The following is a 14,967-nucleotide window of genomic DNA, read 5'->3' on the forward strand; positions in this document are numbered from 1 at the left end:
CTTCCTTCCCAATTTGTATCCCTTTAATTTCTTTTCCTTGCCTAATAGCTCTGGCTAAAACTTCCAGAACTATATTGAAGAGCAGTGGTGAGAGTGGGCATCCCTGTCTGGTACCAGATCTCAGCGGAAATGCTTCCAACTTTTTCCCATTCAATAGGATGTTGGCCGTGGGTTTTTCATATATTGCTTTGATTGTATTGAGGAATGTTCCTTCCATACCCAGTTTGCTTAGAGTTTTCATCATGAAAGGGTGTTGTATTTTATCAAATGCTTTCTCTGCGTCTATTGAGAGAATCATATGGTTTTTCTTCTGCAGTCTGTTAATGTAGTGTATTACATTGATTGTTTTGCCAATGTTGAACCATCCCTGCATTCCAGGGATAAATCCCACTTGGTCTGGGTGGATGATCTTTCTGAAGTGTTGTTGCATTCTATTGGCCAGAATTTTATTGAGTATTTTTGCATCTATGTTCATCAGGGATATTGGTCTGTAATTCTCTTTCAATGTTGCATCTTTTTCTGGCTTAGGAATTAAGGTGATGGTGGCTTCATAGAAAGAATTTGAGAGGATTCCCTCTTTTTTGATTGTTTTGAATAGTTGGAGAAGAATTGGAGTTAGTTCTTCTCTAAATGTCTGGTAGAACTCAGCAGTGAATCCATCTGGTCCTGGGCTTTTCTTTGTTGGGAGGGCCTTTATTACTGTTTCAATTTCCGTGTCAGTTATGGGTCTGTTTAGGTTTTCTATGTCTTGCTGGCTCAATTTAGGTAGGTTGTATGTGTCCAAGAATCTGTCCATTTCTGCTAGATTTCCCTGTTTGCTTGCATACAAGTCCTTGTAGTAATTTCTGATGATTCTTTTTATTTCTGTGGCGTCTGTTGTTACGTTTCCCATTTCATCTCTGATCCTATTGATTTGGGTCTTTTCTCTTCTTTTTTTAGTTAGTTGGGCCAATGGGGTGTCAATTTTGTTTATTTATTCAGAAAACCAGCTCCTCGTTTGGCTGATTTTTTGTAATGTTTTTTTGGATTCATCCTGTTGATTTCTTCTTTGATTTTAATTATTTCTCTTCTCCTACTGGGTTTGGGTTTGGTTTGCTGCAGATTTTCTAGATCCTTGAGATGACTTGAAAGCTCATCTATTTGGTGCCTTTCCAATTTCTTGATGTAGGCACCTATTGATATAAACTTTCCTCTTAACACTGCTTTTGTTGTATCCCATAGGTTTTGGTATGTTGTGCTGTTATCCTCATTTACTTCCAGAAAATTTTTGATTTCTCTTTTAATTTCTTCTAGGACCCATTGTTCATTCAGGAGCATGTTGTTCAATCTCCATGTGTTTTCCCGTGCTCTAGGGATTCCCGAGTTGCTAATTTCCAATTTCATTCCTTTGTGGTCTGAGAAGTTGCATGGTAGGATTCTAATCCTTTTGAATTTCCTGAGACTTGCTTTATGGCCTAGTATGTGGTCCATCTTAGAGAAGGTTCCATGTACTGCTGAGAAGAATGTAAAGTCCTTAGATGTAGGATGAAATGTTCTGTAGATATCTGTTAGATCCATTTGGGCTATAGTGTCATTTAAATCTACTGTCTCCTTGTTGATCTTCTGTCCTGTTGATCTGTCTAGCTCTGATAGTGGAGTATTGAAGTCCCCCAGTACTACTGTATTGGTGTCTAAGTCTCCCTTTAAGTCCCTTAACAAGTCTTTTAAATAAGCTGGTGCCCTGTAATTAGGTGCATATACATTGATAATCGTTATATCTTCCTGTTGAATGGATCCCTTAATCATTATATAGTGCTCCTCTTTGTCTCTCCTAACAGTTTTTGTGGTAAAGTTTATGTTGTCCGATATTAAGATGGCTACGCCCGCTCTTTTTTCATTTCTGTTGGCATGGTATATCTTTTTCCAGCCTTTCACTTTCAGCCTGTATGGATCATTGTTGGATAGATGAGTTTCTTGTAAGCAGCAAAAAGATGGGTTTTGTTCCTTAACCCAATCATCCAATCGGTGTCTTTTAACTGGACAGTTCAAGCCATTAACATTCAATGTGACTATTGAGAAGGAGCAACTTTGCCCTGCCATTTGCCAAAGATATTTTCTAATATATGGTTTGAGATTCCTGTGATCTTTTGGTGTGAGGTTTTCTTCCTTTACCTTCTTTCATATTGGTGACCGTGTTTCTGTGTTTCTGTATGTAACACATCTTTAAGCATCTTTTGCAGGGCTGGACGAGTGGCGGCAAATTCTTTCAATTTCTGTTTGCTGTGAAAGGTCTTTATTTCACCTTCATTCATAAATGAGAGCTTTGCAGGATATAATATTCTGGGCTAGCAGTTTTTCTCTCTTAGTACCTGGGCTATGTCTCGCCATTCTCTCCTAGCTTGTAGGATTTCTGAAGAGAAGTCAGCTGTGAATCTAATTGGAGATCCTCTGAGAGTAATCTGACGTTTCTCTCTTGCACATTTTAGGATCTTTTCTTTATGTTTCACTGTGGTGAGTTTGATTACGACGTGTCGTGGTGAAGATCTCTTTTGGTCATGTTTATTAGGGGTTCTATAAGCTTCCTGTACTAGGATGTCTCTTTCCTTCTCCAAACCTGGGAAATTTTCTGCTAGTATCTCACTAAAAAGGCCTTCTAATCCTTTCTCCCTCTCCATTCCTTCAGGTACTCCTAGAACCTGAATGTTGGGTTTTTTAATAGTATCCTGTAGATTCCTGACAGTATTTTTTAGATTTCTGATTTCTTCTTCTTTTCTTTGATTTGATTGTTTCCTTTCCTGTTCTCTGTCTTCTAATTCCGATATTCTCTCTTCTGCTTCACCCATTCTGTTTTTGAGGCTTTCTAATGTGTTTGTCATTTGATCTATTGATTTCTTCATTTCATTATAGTGTTTTGTTACTACCACAGTTTCATGTTCTACTAGTTGTTTCATTTCATTTTGATTCCTCCTTAATATTTCATTTTCACGAGAGAGAGTTTCTATCTTGTCCATTAAGGATTTCTGTAGTTCAAGAATTTGTTTTTGAGAACTTCTTAATGTTCTTATCAGTTTCTTGAGATCTGCTTCTTGCATTTCCTCTATCTCTTCATCTTCATCATCTTGGATTGGGGGTCTTTTTCATTTGGGGGCATCATAGTGTCTTCCTTGCTCTTGTTACCTCGGCTTCTACGTTTGTTGTTTGGCATGTTGGAGATAATTTATTTTTTTTTTTGCTGTGGTGTTTTTTTTCTCGTTATACTATGCCTCTAAGTAGGCTGTCTGCTTTGATGGATCCTTAGTGGCTGTGGCCAGAGAGCTTTGCTTGATTCTTCAGGTTTAAGGCTGTGCAAAAAGTGACTCTCCTTGCTCCTTGCTGGATCTCTCTCTCTCTCTCTGTATCTGTTGTTTTTTTGACTCTGTTGGGAAGTAATTCCAAATGGCTGAGTGGAATTGAGTGTAGTTGAAATCTCCCCTCTGTGATTATTCATTTGAACTACCCCTGGGACCACACACAGAGTTTATGCAGCCCTCAATGTGTTCTCCTGTTTCACCTTAGACCCAAAGTTACTTAGTTTGTGTACTCATTGCCACTTTACATATGTAAAATGGTGCCTACTCTCTGTTTTGCTCAAGTGGAAGGAGGGGCCTCTGCCTTTACCCACTAATGTCTCCTGTTTCTGGGGCTTTTGTCTTACCTCCCGTTGGGTCCCGCGCTGGGGAGATTCTGTGGCTCATCTCCCACGGTTGGTTTTCCACGCGGTGGGCTCCTTGTCGGTCCTCTGTGTCACATCCACTAGATCTGGAAGCGTTTCCTCTGCAGTTTTTTCCTTGAGTCTTTTTCTGAGGCCTTGCCTCAGCTGACGATCCATGGCTCCACCTGGGGCTTCTCCCGTGATCTTCCTCTCTAGGCGCTGTCGCCAAATGCGAATCGGGCCACAAAATCGCCGCTGCCGCCGCCGTAGTGCCTGCGCGCGCTCCCCGGGACTGGGACCGTGGAGAGAGGCGCTCGGGATGCCGCCGCCGCGGCAGAGCTGCAGGCTGAGGAGGGAGGAGGAGAGTTTCTGAGGCTTTTGTCTTACCTCTGGTTCCTGCGCTGGCGAGATTCTGCGGCTCGGGTCCCGCGGTGGGTTTCCATGCAGTGGGCTCTCTGTAGGTCCTCTGTGTCACATCCACTAGATCCGGAAGCTTTTCCTCTGCAGTTTTTTTCTTGAGTCTTTTCCGAGGGTGAAGTAATTCCACTTTTATGAAACTTTATTTTTGCAGACTATCAGCGCATGTCTTCACTATCCGCCATCTTGGCTCCGCCTCGTCCCATAATTTCTTTATCCAGTCTACTGTTGATGGGCATTTGGGTTGGTTCCAGATCTTAGCAATTGTGAATTGAGCTGCAATAAACATTAATGTGCAGATGGCTTTTTTATTTGCCAAATTAATTTCCTTTGGGTAAATTCCAAGGAGTGGGATGGCTGGGTTGTATGGTAGGGTTATGTTCAGGTTTCTGAGGAATCTCCAGACTGACTTCCATAGTGGCTTAACCAGTTTGCATTCCCACCAACAGTGGGTTAGTGTCCCTTTTTCCCCACATCCTCTCCAGCATCTGTTGTTGGTAGATTTCTGGATGTGAGCCATTCTCACCGGGGTGAGGTGAAACCTCATTGTGGTTTTGATTTGCATTTCTCTGATTGCTAGTGATCTTGAACATTTTTTCATGCATCTGTTGGCCATTTGGATTTCTTCTTTTGAAAAATGTCTATTGAGGTCCTTGGCCCATCTCTTAAGTGGGTTGTTTGTACTGTTGTTGTGGAGTTTCTTGATTTCTTTGTAGATTCTGGTTATGAACCCTTTATCTGTAGTATAGTTTGCAAATATTTTTTCCCATTCTGTTGGTTGCCTCTTCACTTTCCTGACTGTTTCTTTTGAAGTACAGAAACTTCTCAATTTGATGCAATCCCAAATGTTAATTTTGGTTTTGACTGCCTGTGCTCCTGGGGTCTTTTCCAAGACGTCTTTGCCTGTACCTATATCTTGCAGGGTTTCTCCAATGCTCTCTAATAATTTGATGGTTTTGGGTCATAGATTTAAGTATTTAATCCATGTTGAGTGAATTTTTGTGTAAGGCGAAAGGTATGGGTCTTGCTTCAAGCTTCTGCACGTGGAAATCCAATTTTCCCAGCACCATTTATTGAATAGGCTGTCCTTATTCCAGGGATTAGGTTTGGATCTTTGATCAAATGTAACTTGGCTGTAGATGTTTGGATTGATTTCTGGTGTTTCTATTCTGTTCCATTGGTCTATCCATCTGTTTCTGTACCAGTACCATGCTGTTTTGATAACAACTGCCCTGTAGTATGTCCTGAAAACTGGTATTGTGAGGCCTCCGGCTTTGTTTTTGTTGTACAGGATTGCTTTGGCTATTCGAGGTCTTCTGTGTCTCCATATGAATTTCAGCATCATTTTTTCCAGATCTGAGAAGAATGTCTTTGGTCTCTTGATTGGTATTGCATTGAATGTATAAATTGCTTTTGGTAGAATAGACATTTTGATGATATTGATTCTTCCAATCCATGAGCATGGAAGATTTCTCCATTTTTTGGTATCCTCTTCTATTTCTTTCTGTAAGGTTTTGTAGTTTTCCTCGTAGAGATCTTTAACGTCCTTGGTTCAGTTTATTCCAAGGTATTTGATTGTTTTTGTAGCTATTGTGAATGGGATGGATCTTAGAAGTTCTTCCTCAGCTGTGGCATTTCCTGTGTATACAAAGGCTGTTGATTTTTGTGGATTGATTTTATATCCTGCGACTTTGCCAAACTCTTCGATGAGTTCCAGTAGTCTCTTAGTATAGTTCTTTGGGTCCCCTAAATAAAGAATCATATCATCTGCAAAGAGGGATAGTTTGAGTTCTTCCTTCCCGATTTGTATCCCTTTAATTTCTTTTTCTTGCCTAATAGCTCTGGCTAAAACTTCCAGAACTATATTGAATAGCAGTGGTGAGAGAGGGCATCCCTGTCTGGTATCAGATCTCAGCGGAAATGCTTCCAACTTTTTCCCATTCAATAGGATGTTGGCCGTGGGTTTTTCATATATTGCTTTGATTGTATTGAGGAATGTTCCTTCCATACCCAGTTTGCTTAGAGTTTTCATCATGAAAGGGTGTTGTATTTTATCAAATGCTTTCTCTGCGTCTATTGAGAGAATCATATGGTTTTTCTTCTGCAGTCTGTTAATGTAGTGTATTACGTTGATTGTTTTGCCAATGTTGAACCATCCCTGCATTCCAGGGATAAATCCCACTTGGTCTGGGTGGATGATCTTTCTGAAGTGTTGTTGCATTCTATTGGCCAGAATTTTATTGAGTATTTTTGCATCTATGTTCATCAGGGATATTGGTCTGTAATTCTCTTTCAATGCTGCATCTTTTTCTGGCTTAGGAATTAAGGTGATGGTGGCTTCATAGAAAGAATTTGGGAGGATTCCCTCTTTTTTGATTGTTTTGAATAGTTGGAGAAGAATTGGAGTTAGTTCTTCTCTAAATGTCTGGTAGAACTCAGCAGTGAATCCATCTGGTCCTGGGCTTTTCTTTGTTGGGAGAGCCTTTACTACTGTTTCTATTTCTGTGTCAGTTATGGGTCTGTTTAGGTTTTCTATGTCTTGCTGGCTCAATTTAGGTAGGTTGTATGTGTCCAAGAATCTGTCCATTTCTGCTAGATTTCCCTGTTTGCTGGCATACAAGTCCTTGTAGTAATTTCTGATGATTCTTTTTATTTCTGTGGTGTCTGTGTTATGTTTCCCTTTTCATCTCTGATCCTATTGATTTGGGTCTTTTCTCTTCTTTTTTTAGTTAGTTGGGCCAATGGGGTGTCAATTTTGTTTATTTTTTCAAAAAACAGCTCCTTTTTTGGTTGATTTTTAAAATTTTTTTTTATTTTATCCTGTTGATTTCTTCTTTGATTTTAATTATTTCTCTTCTCCTACTGGGTTTGGGTTTGGTTTGCTGCAGATTTTCTAAATCCTTGAGATGACTTGAAAGCTCATCTATTTGGTGCCTTTCCAATTTCTTGATGTAGGCACCTATTGATATAAACTTTCCTCTTAACACTGCTTTTGTTTTTTTTTTTTTTTTTGGTATGTTGTGCTGTTATCCTTATTTACTTCCAGAAAATTTTTGATTTCTCTTTTAATTTCTTCTAGGACCCATTGTTCATTCAGGAGCATGTTGTTCAATCTCCATGTGTTTTCCCGTGCTCTAGGGATTCCCGAGTTGCTAATTTCCAATTTCATTTTTTTGTGGTCTGAGAAGCTGCATGGTAGGATTCTAATCCTTTTGAATTTGCTGAGACTTGCTTTATGGCCTAGTATGTGGTCCATCCTAGAGAGGGTTCCATGTACTGCTGAGAAGAATGTAAAGTCCTTAGATGTAGGATGAAATGTTCTGTAGATATCTGTTAGATCCATTTGGGCTATATTGTCATTTAAATCTACTGTCTCCTTGTTGATCTTCTGTCCTGTTGATCTGTCTAGCTCTGAGAGTGGAGTATTGAAGTCCCCCAGTACTATTGTATTGGGGTCTAAGTCTCCCTTTAAGTCCCTTAGCAAGTCTTTTAAATAAGCTTGTGCCCTGTAATTAGGTGCATATTCATTGATAATCGTTATGTCTTCCTGTTGAATGGATCCCTTAATCATTAAATAGTGCTCCTCTTTGTCTTTCCTAAAAGTTTTTGTTGTAACATTTATGTTGTCTGATATTAAGATGGTTACGTCCACTCTTTTTTTCATTTCTGTTGGCATGGTATATATTTTTCCAGCCTTTGACTTTCAGTTTGTATGCCTCATTGTTGGAAAGATGAGTTTCTTGTAAGCAGCAAAAAGATGGGTTTTGTTCCTTAACCCAATCATCCAATCGGTGTCTTTTAATTGAACTGTTCAGGCCATTAGGTTTAGATATACGTTTAGGGTTAGGGTTAAGCTAGGGTTATGGTTAGGGTCAGAGTTAGGGTTATGGATAGAGTTAGGGTAAGGTTAAAGGCTAGGGCTATATCTAGGACTAGGATTATTTGTAGGGTTAGGGTCAGGTTTGGCGATAGGTTTTAGGATAAATGTTAGGTTTAATGCTAGGGCTAGGATTAGGGCTAGGTTTAGGATTGGGCGTAGGATTAGGGCAAGCGCTAGGGCTAGGTATAGGCCTAAGTCTAGGTTAGGTTTTTGTTTAGAACTAAGGTTAGGGCTCAGGATAGGGTTACATTTAGGGATACGAGTAAGCTTAGGGTTATGGTTATGGTTATGGTTATGGTTAGGGTTAGGGTTAGGGTTAGTGTTAAGGTAAAGTCTAGGGCTAGGGATAGAGTTAGGGTTAGGTCTTGGCTAGGTTTAGGATTAGGGTTAGGGTTAGGTCTAAGGTTAATGTGAGGGTTATGATTAGGACTAGGACTAGGGTTAGGCTTATATTAGGGCTATTGCTAGGGCTATGACTAGGACTATGGTTAGGGTTAGGGTTAGGGTTAGGTTTAGGGTTAGGACTCTGGCTAGGGTTAGTTTTAGTGTTAGGATAATGTTAGATATAGGGCTAGGATAAGTTACAGTTAGGGTTGTGGCTATGGCTAGGTCTAGGGCTATGTGTATGGCTAGGGTTGTGGCTAGAATTAGGGCTAGGACTAGGGTTAGGTTTAGCATTTGTGCTAGGGCAATGGCTAGGGCTAAGGCTATGGTTAGGGCTAGGGTTAGGGCTAGGGTTAGGGTTAGGTATAAGTTTAGGTTTAGGGTTAGGCTAGGGTTAAGGTTAGGGTTAGGTTTTGGGTTACAGCTAGGGTTAGGGTTGGGGTTAGGGTTAGGGCTATGATTAGGGTTAGGTAAAGAGTTAGGTTTAGGGATAGGTTTAGGGTAAGGGTTAGAGTTATTTTTAGGGCTATGGCTCAGACTAGAGCTAGATTTAGGATAAGGGTTAGGGTCTGGGCTACAGCTAGGACTAGGGCTAGAATTAGGGTTAGGTTTAGGTTTAGGGCAAGGGCTAGGGATAGGGATAGGGATAGGCCTAAGGCTAAGTTTAGGTTTATGGTTAGGACTAGAGCTAAGGCTAGGGCTAGGGTTAAGTTTAGGTATACAGGTAAGCTTAGGGTTAGAGTTAGGGTTAGGGTTAGGGTACAGTCTAGGGCTAGGGATAGAACTAGGGTTAGGTCTTGGCTAGGTTTAGGTTTAGGGTTAGGGTTAGGGCTAACGTAAGTGTTAGGGTTAGGGTTAGGACTAGGACTAAGTTTAAGGTTATATTAGGGTTATGGCTAGGGCTATGACTAGGGCTAGGGTTAGGGTTAGGGTAAGGGCTAGGGTTAGGATTAGGGCTCTGGCTAGGGTTTATTGTTAGGGTTAGGGATAATGTTAGAGATAGGGCTAGGGTTATTTTTAGGGTTAGGGCTAGGTCTAAGACTAGGGTTATGGCTACGGTTAGGGCTAGGTTTATGGTTAGGTTTAGAGTTAGGGTTAGGGTTAGGGCCAGGGCTAGGGCTAGGGCTGGGTTAGGGCTAGGGCTAGGGGTAGGGTTAGGGCCAGGGTTAGTGTTATGTTTAGGGGATGGCTTTAAGTTTAGGGTTAGGGTTACTGCTAGGGTTATGATTATGGTTAGGTTTACGGCTAGGTTTAGGGTAAGTGTTAGTGTTATTTTTAGGCCTGGGCTTGGGCTCAGGCTCGGGCTTGGACTAGGAATAGTGCTAGGCGTAGGGTCTGTATAGGTGTAGGTTTAGTGCTTGTGTTAAGGTTAGGGTTAGGGTTAGGGTTAGGGTTAGGGTTAGGGCTAGGGCTATGGCTATGGCTATGGTTATTTCTAGGGCTAGGGTTAGTGTCAGGTTAGGGTAAGGGTTTGTGTTAGGGTTAGGGCTAGATCTAGGGCTAAGGCTGGGGCTAGGGCTAGGGTTAGGGCTAGGGTTAGTGTTAGGGTTATTGTTAAGGCTAGGGCTAGGGCTAGTGTTAGGGTTAGGGTTATTGTTTGGTCTAGGGCTAGGGTTAGGGCTTGGGCTTGTGTTAGGCCTAGGATGAGTTTTAGGGGTAAGTGTAGCCTTAGGGTTAGGGTTAGTGTTAGGGTTAGGTCTTGAGCTAGGACTAGAGCTTGGCCTAAGGCTAGGGCTAGGGCTAGGGTTAGTGGTGGTAGGTTTCAGGCTAGTGTTAGGGCTAGGGCTAGGGTTATGGGTAGGTGTAGGGTTAGGTCTGGGTTAGGGATAGGGATAGGACTAGGTCTAGGATTAGGGTTAGGTTAGGGTTGTTTTACTGTTTGGGTTAGTGTAAGAGTTAGGGCTAGGTTTACAGTTATGGTTATGGTTAGGGCTAGGGTTATAATCAGGGTTAGAGCTAGGGTTAGGTCTAGATCTAGTGTAGGGTAAGGGTTAGGGCTAGGGCTAGGGCAAGGGCTGGGGCCAGGGTGAGGGTTAGTGGTAGGGGTTAGGGTAGGGTTAGGGTTAGGTATAGGCCTGGGCTAGGGTTAGGGCTAGGACTAGGGCTAGGGTTAGGGTTAGGGTTAGGGTTAGGTATAAGTTTAGGGTTAGGGTTAGGTTATAGTTAGGGTAGGCTTAGGGTTTGGGTTATGGTTAGGGTTAGGACTAGGTTTAGGGTTATGGTTAAGGCTAGGTCTAGGGCTAGCACCATGGCTGGGTTTATGTCTAGGGGAGGGTTAGGGCTGGGTTAGGGTTAGGTTTAGGGATAGGGTTTAGGTTTAGGGTTAGGATTAGGTTTAGGGTTAGGGTTAGGGTTATGATTAGTTTTAGTGTTAGGATTAGGGTTAGGGTTAGGGTTAGGGTTATGATTAGTTTTAGTGTTAGGATTAGGGTTAGGGTTAGGGCTAGGACTAGGGTTCGTTATGGTTAGAGTTAGGGTTATGCGAGGGCTAGGGCTAGGGCTAGAACTAGGACTAGGGTTAGTATTCAGCTTAGGGTTAGGGTTAGGGTTAGGGCTAGGGCTAGGGTTATAATCAGGGTTAGGGTTAGATGTTGGGCTAGGGTTAGGACAAGGTTTAGGTAGTGTTAGGGCTAGGTGTATGGTTATAGCCTGGTATAGGGCTAGGTTAGGGCTAGTGCTCGTGCAGGATTAGGACTATGGATAGGGTTAGGGCTAGGGCTACGGATAGGGATAGGGCTAGTTCTAGTGTTGAGATATGGCTAGGCTGGGGGTGGTGCTAGGGCTAGGGCTAGGGACTTGGCTAGGACTAGAGCTAGGGATAGGTTTAGGCTTAGGCGTAGGGTTAGGCTAGGATTACAATTAGGGTTAGGGCTAGGACTACTGCTAGCACTAGGTGTAGGGTGAAGGTTAGGGTTAGGGTTAGGGTTAGGGCTTTGGCTAGGGTTAGGATTAGGGCTAGAGCTAGAGTTAAGGCTAGGGTTAGGTTTACTGTTAGGAAAACTAGGGGTGGGACTAGTTTTAATGTTAGGTTTAGGCTTAGAGTTAGGGTTAGGGTTAGGGTTAGGGTTAGAGTTAGGGTTATGGTTAGGGTTAGGATAGGGTTATGGATAAGGATAAGGATAGGGCTAGGACTAGCACTAGGGCTAGGGCTATGGATAGGGTTAGGGATAGGGCTAGAGTTAGTGTTAGAATTAGGGCTAGGGTTAGTTCTGGTGCTAAGATTAGGGTTAGCATTAAGGTTAGCAAGGGTTAGGACTAGGGCTATGGCTAGGGCTAGGGCTAGGATTATGGTTAGATTTAGGGTTAGGGTTACGTCTAGGGTTAGGGCTGGGTTTAGGGTTAGGGTTAGAGGTAGCATTAGGGTTAGGGTTATGGCTAGGGCTAGGGCTAGCACTAGGGATATGGTTAGCGTTAGGGCAAGGCTAGTGCTAGGGTTAGGGGTAGTGGTAAGGTTAGGTAAGGCTAGGTTTAGGGCTAGGGCTAGGGGTAGAGTAAGGGTTAGGGTTAGGTTTAAGTTTATAGTTAGGGCTAGGGTTAGGGTTAGGGTTAGGGTGAGTTTGTAGGTTGAGGTTCAGGATTAGGGCTAGGGCTAGGCCTAGGGTTAGGGTTTGGTTAGGGTTATGGCTAGTGCTAGGGCTAGGGTTAGGGCTAGAGCTAGAGTTAGGGTTCAGGCTAGTTCTAGTGCTAGGGTAGGGCTATGTCTAGAATTAGGGCTAGGATTAGTGTGATGGCTAGGTCTAGGGTTAGCATTAGGTTTAGGGTTAGGGCTAGGACTAGGGCTAGGGTTAAGGCTAGGGTTAGGGATAGAGTTAGGCTAAGGTTAGGTTTAAGTTTAAGGTTAGGGCTAGGGTTAGGACTAGGGATAGGGTTAGGATTAGGTTTCGGTTTAGGGTTAAGGTTGTGGTTAGGGTTAGCGCTAGGGCAAGGGCTTGGGCTAGGGTTAGCACTAGGACTTTGGTTAGGGCTAGGGTTAGGTTTTAGGTTTAGGGTTTACGATTAGGGTTAGGGCTAAGGTTAGGGTAGGGCTAAGGTTAGGTTTAGGGTTAGGGTTAGTGTTATGGTTAGAGCTAGAGCTAGGGTTAGGACTAGGGCTAGTGCTAGGACTAGGGTTAGGGTCAAGGCTAGGGTTAGTGCTATGTTTAGGTTTAGGGTTAGGGCTAGGGCTAGGGTTAGGATTAGGGTTAGGGCTACGACTTGTGCTAGGGCTAGGGTTAGTGTAAGGGTTATAGTTATGGTTAGGGCTATGGATAGGACTAGGGTTAAGCCTAGGGCTAGGCCTAGGGTTAGGTTTAGTGGTAGGGTTAGCATTAGGCTTAGGGTTCAGGTTAGGTCTAGTGATGCATTAGGGTTAGCTTTTGGTTCAGGGTTAGGGTAGGGCTAGTGTTGGTTCGGGTTAGGGAGACGGCTAGGATTAGATATAGTGTTATTGTTAGGGATAGGGTTAAGGCTAGGGATAGGGCCAGGGCTAGGGTTAGGGTTAGGATTAGGTTTGGCCTAAGGTTAGAGGTAGGGTTAGAGTGAGTTCTAGGGCTGGGGTTATGGCTAGGGCTAGGGCTAGGGTTAGAATTAGGTATAGTGCTAGGGTTAGGGTTAGGGTTAGGGTTAGGGTTAGGGTTAGGGTTAAGGCTAGGTTTAGGTCTAGGTTTAGGTTTATCAGTAGGTTTAGGGTTTGGCTAGGGCTAGGGCTAGTGTTAAGGCTACCACTAGGGTAAGGGCTAGGGTTAGGGCTAGGGAAAATGGCTATAGCTAGGGCTAGGGCTATGGCTAGGGTTATCGCTAGGGCTAGGGCTAGGGATAGGGATTTGGTTCAGTTTAGGGCTAGTATTAGGGTTAGGACTAGGGCTATGTTTAGGGCTAGTGTTAGGGCTAGGGCTAGGGCTAGGGTTACTACTAGGGTAAGGTCTAGTGCTAGGGCTTAAGGCTAGTGTTAGGGTTAAGGCTAGTTCTAGGTTAGGGCTAGGGTTAGGGCTAGGGCTAGGGAAAGGGCTAGGGCGAAGTCTAGTGGTAGGCTTAGGTTTCAGGTTCGGGTTAGGGTTAGGGCTAGGGTTAGTGATAGGGTTAGTGTTATGGTTAGGATTAGAGCTAGGGCTAGGGTTAGTGTTACAGCTTCCACTAGAGTAAGGGCTAGGGCTATGGCTAGAGCTAGGGCTAGGTTTAAGGCTAGGGTTAGGGCTAGGTTTAGGGCTAGAGCTAGTGCTAAGACTAGGTCTAGGGCTATGGTAGGATTGGGTTAGGTTTAGGGTTAGGGCTAGGGAAAGTGCTAGGGCTAGGGCTAAGGCTATGGCTAAGGCTAGGGCTTGGGCTATGGCTAGGGCTACTGGTAGGGTTAGGGGTAGGGTAGGGTTCGGTCTAGGGCTAGAGTTCTGGTTAGGGTTAGGATTATGGTTTGGGCTAAGGATAGTGTTAATGTTATGGTTAGTGTTAGGCTTATTGTTAGAGCTAGGGCTAAGTCTAGGTTTATGGTTATGGTTATGGCTAGGGCTAGCCTTAGGGTTAGGCTTAGTGTTTGGCTTAGGGCTAGGGTTAGGGTTAGGGGCTAGTGCTAGAACAAGAGCTAGGGTTAAGGCTTGGGCGAGGATTGTGGCTAGGGCTAGTGTTAGGGTTATGGTTAGGGTTATTTTTAGGGTTAGGGCTAGGGCTAGGGTTAGGTTTAGGGTTTGTGTTAGGGCTAGTGCTAGAACTATGGCCATGGCAGGGCTAGGGTTAGGCTTAGGTTTAGGGTTGGGGTTAGGGTTATGTTAGGGCTAGGGCTAGGGCAAAGTTTAGAGGTAGGGGTAGGGTTAGTTCTAGGGCTATGGTTAGGGCTAGGTCTACGGCAAGGTCTATGGCTAGGGTTAGGGTTAGTGTAAGAGTTAGTGTTGGGGTGAGTGTTAAGATTAGGGCTAGGGCTAGGGCTAGGGTAAGGGTTAGGGTTAGGGTTATGTCTAGGGCTAGGGTTATGGCTAGAGCTATGCTTAGGTTTAGGTCTATGGCAAGGGCTAGGGTAGGGCTAGGTCTAGGACTATGAATAGGGCTAGGGCTAGGGTTAGTGTTAGAATTAGGGCTAGGGTTAGTTCTGGTGCTAAGATTAGGGTTAGCATTAAGGTTAGCAAGGGTTAGGACTAGGGCTATGGCTAGGGCTAGGGCTAGGATTATGGTTAGATTTAGGGTTAGGGTTACGTCTAGGGTTAGGGCTGGGTTTAGGGTTAGGGTTAGAGGTAGCATTAGGGTTAGGGTTATGGCTAGGGCTAGGGCTAGGGCTAGGGCTAGCATTAAGGTTAGGGTTATGGTTAGAATAGGTCAGGGTTGGCCGGCGCCGTGGCTCAACAGGCTAATCCTCCGCCTTGCGGCGCTGGCACACCGGGTTCTAGTCCTGGTCGGGGCGCCGGATTCTGTCCCGGTTGCCCCTCTTCCAGGCCAGCTCTCTGCTGTGGCCAGGGAGTGCAGTGGAGGATGGCCCAAGTGCTTGGGCCCTGCACCCCATGGGAGACCAGGAGAAGCACCTGGCTCCTGCCATCGGATGAGTGCGGTGCACCGGCCGCAGCGCGCTACCGCGGCGGCCATTGGAGGGTGAACCAACGGCAAAAAGGAAGACCTTTCTCTCTGTCTCTCTCTCACTGTCCACTTTGTCCAAAAA

The sequence above is a fragment of the Lepus europaeus genome, chromosome 19 (genome assembly GCF_033115175.1).
Source record: "Lepus europaeus isolate LE1 chromosome 19, mLepTim1.pri, whole genome shotgun sequence".
NCBI lineage: Eukaryota > Metazoa > Chordata > Mammalia > Lagomorpha > Leporidae > Lepus > Lepus europaeus.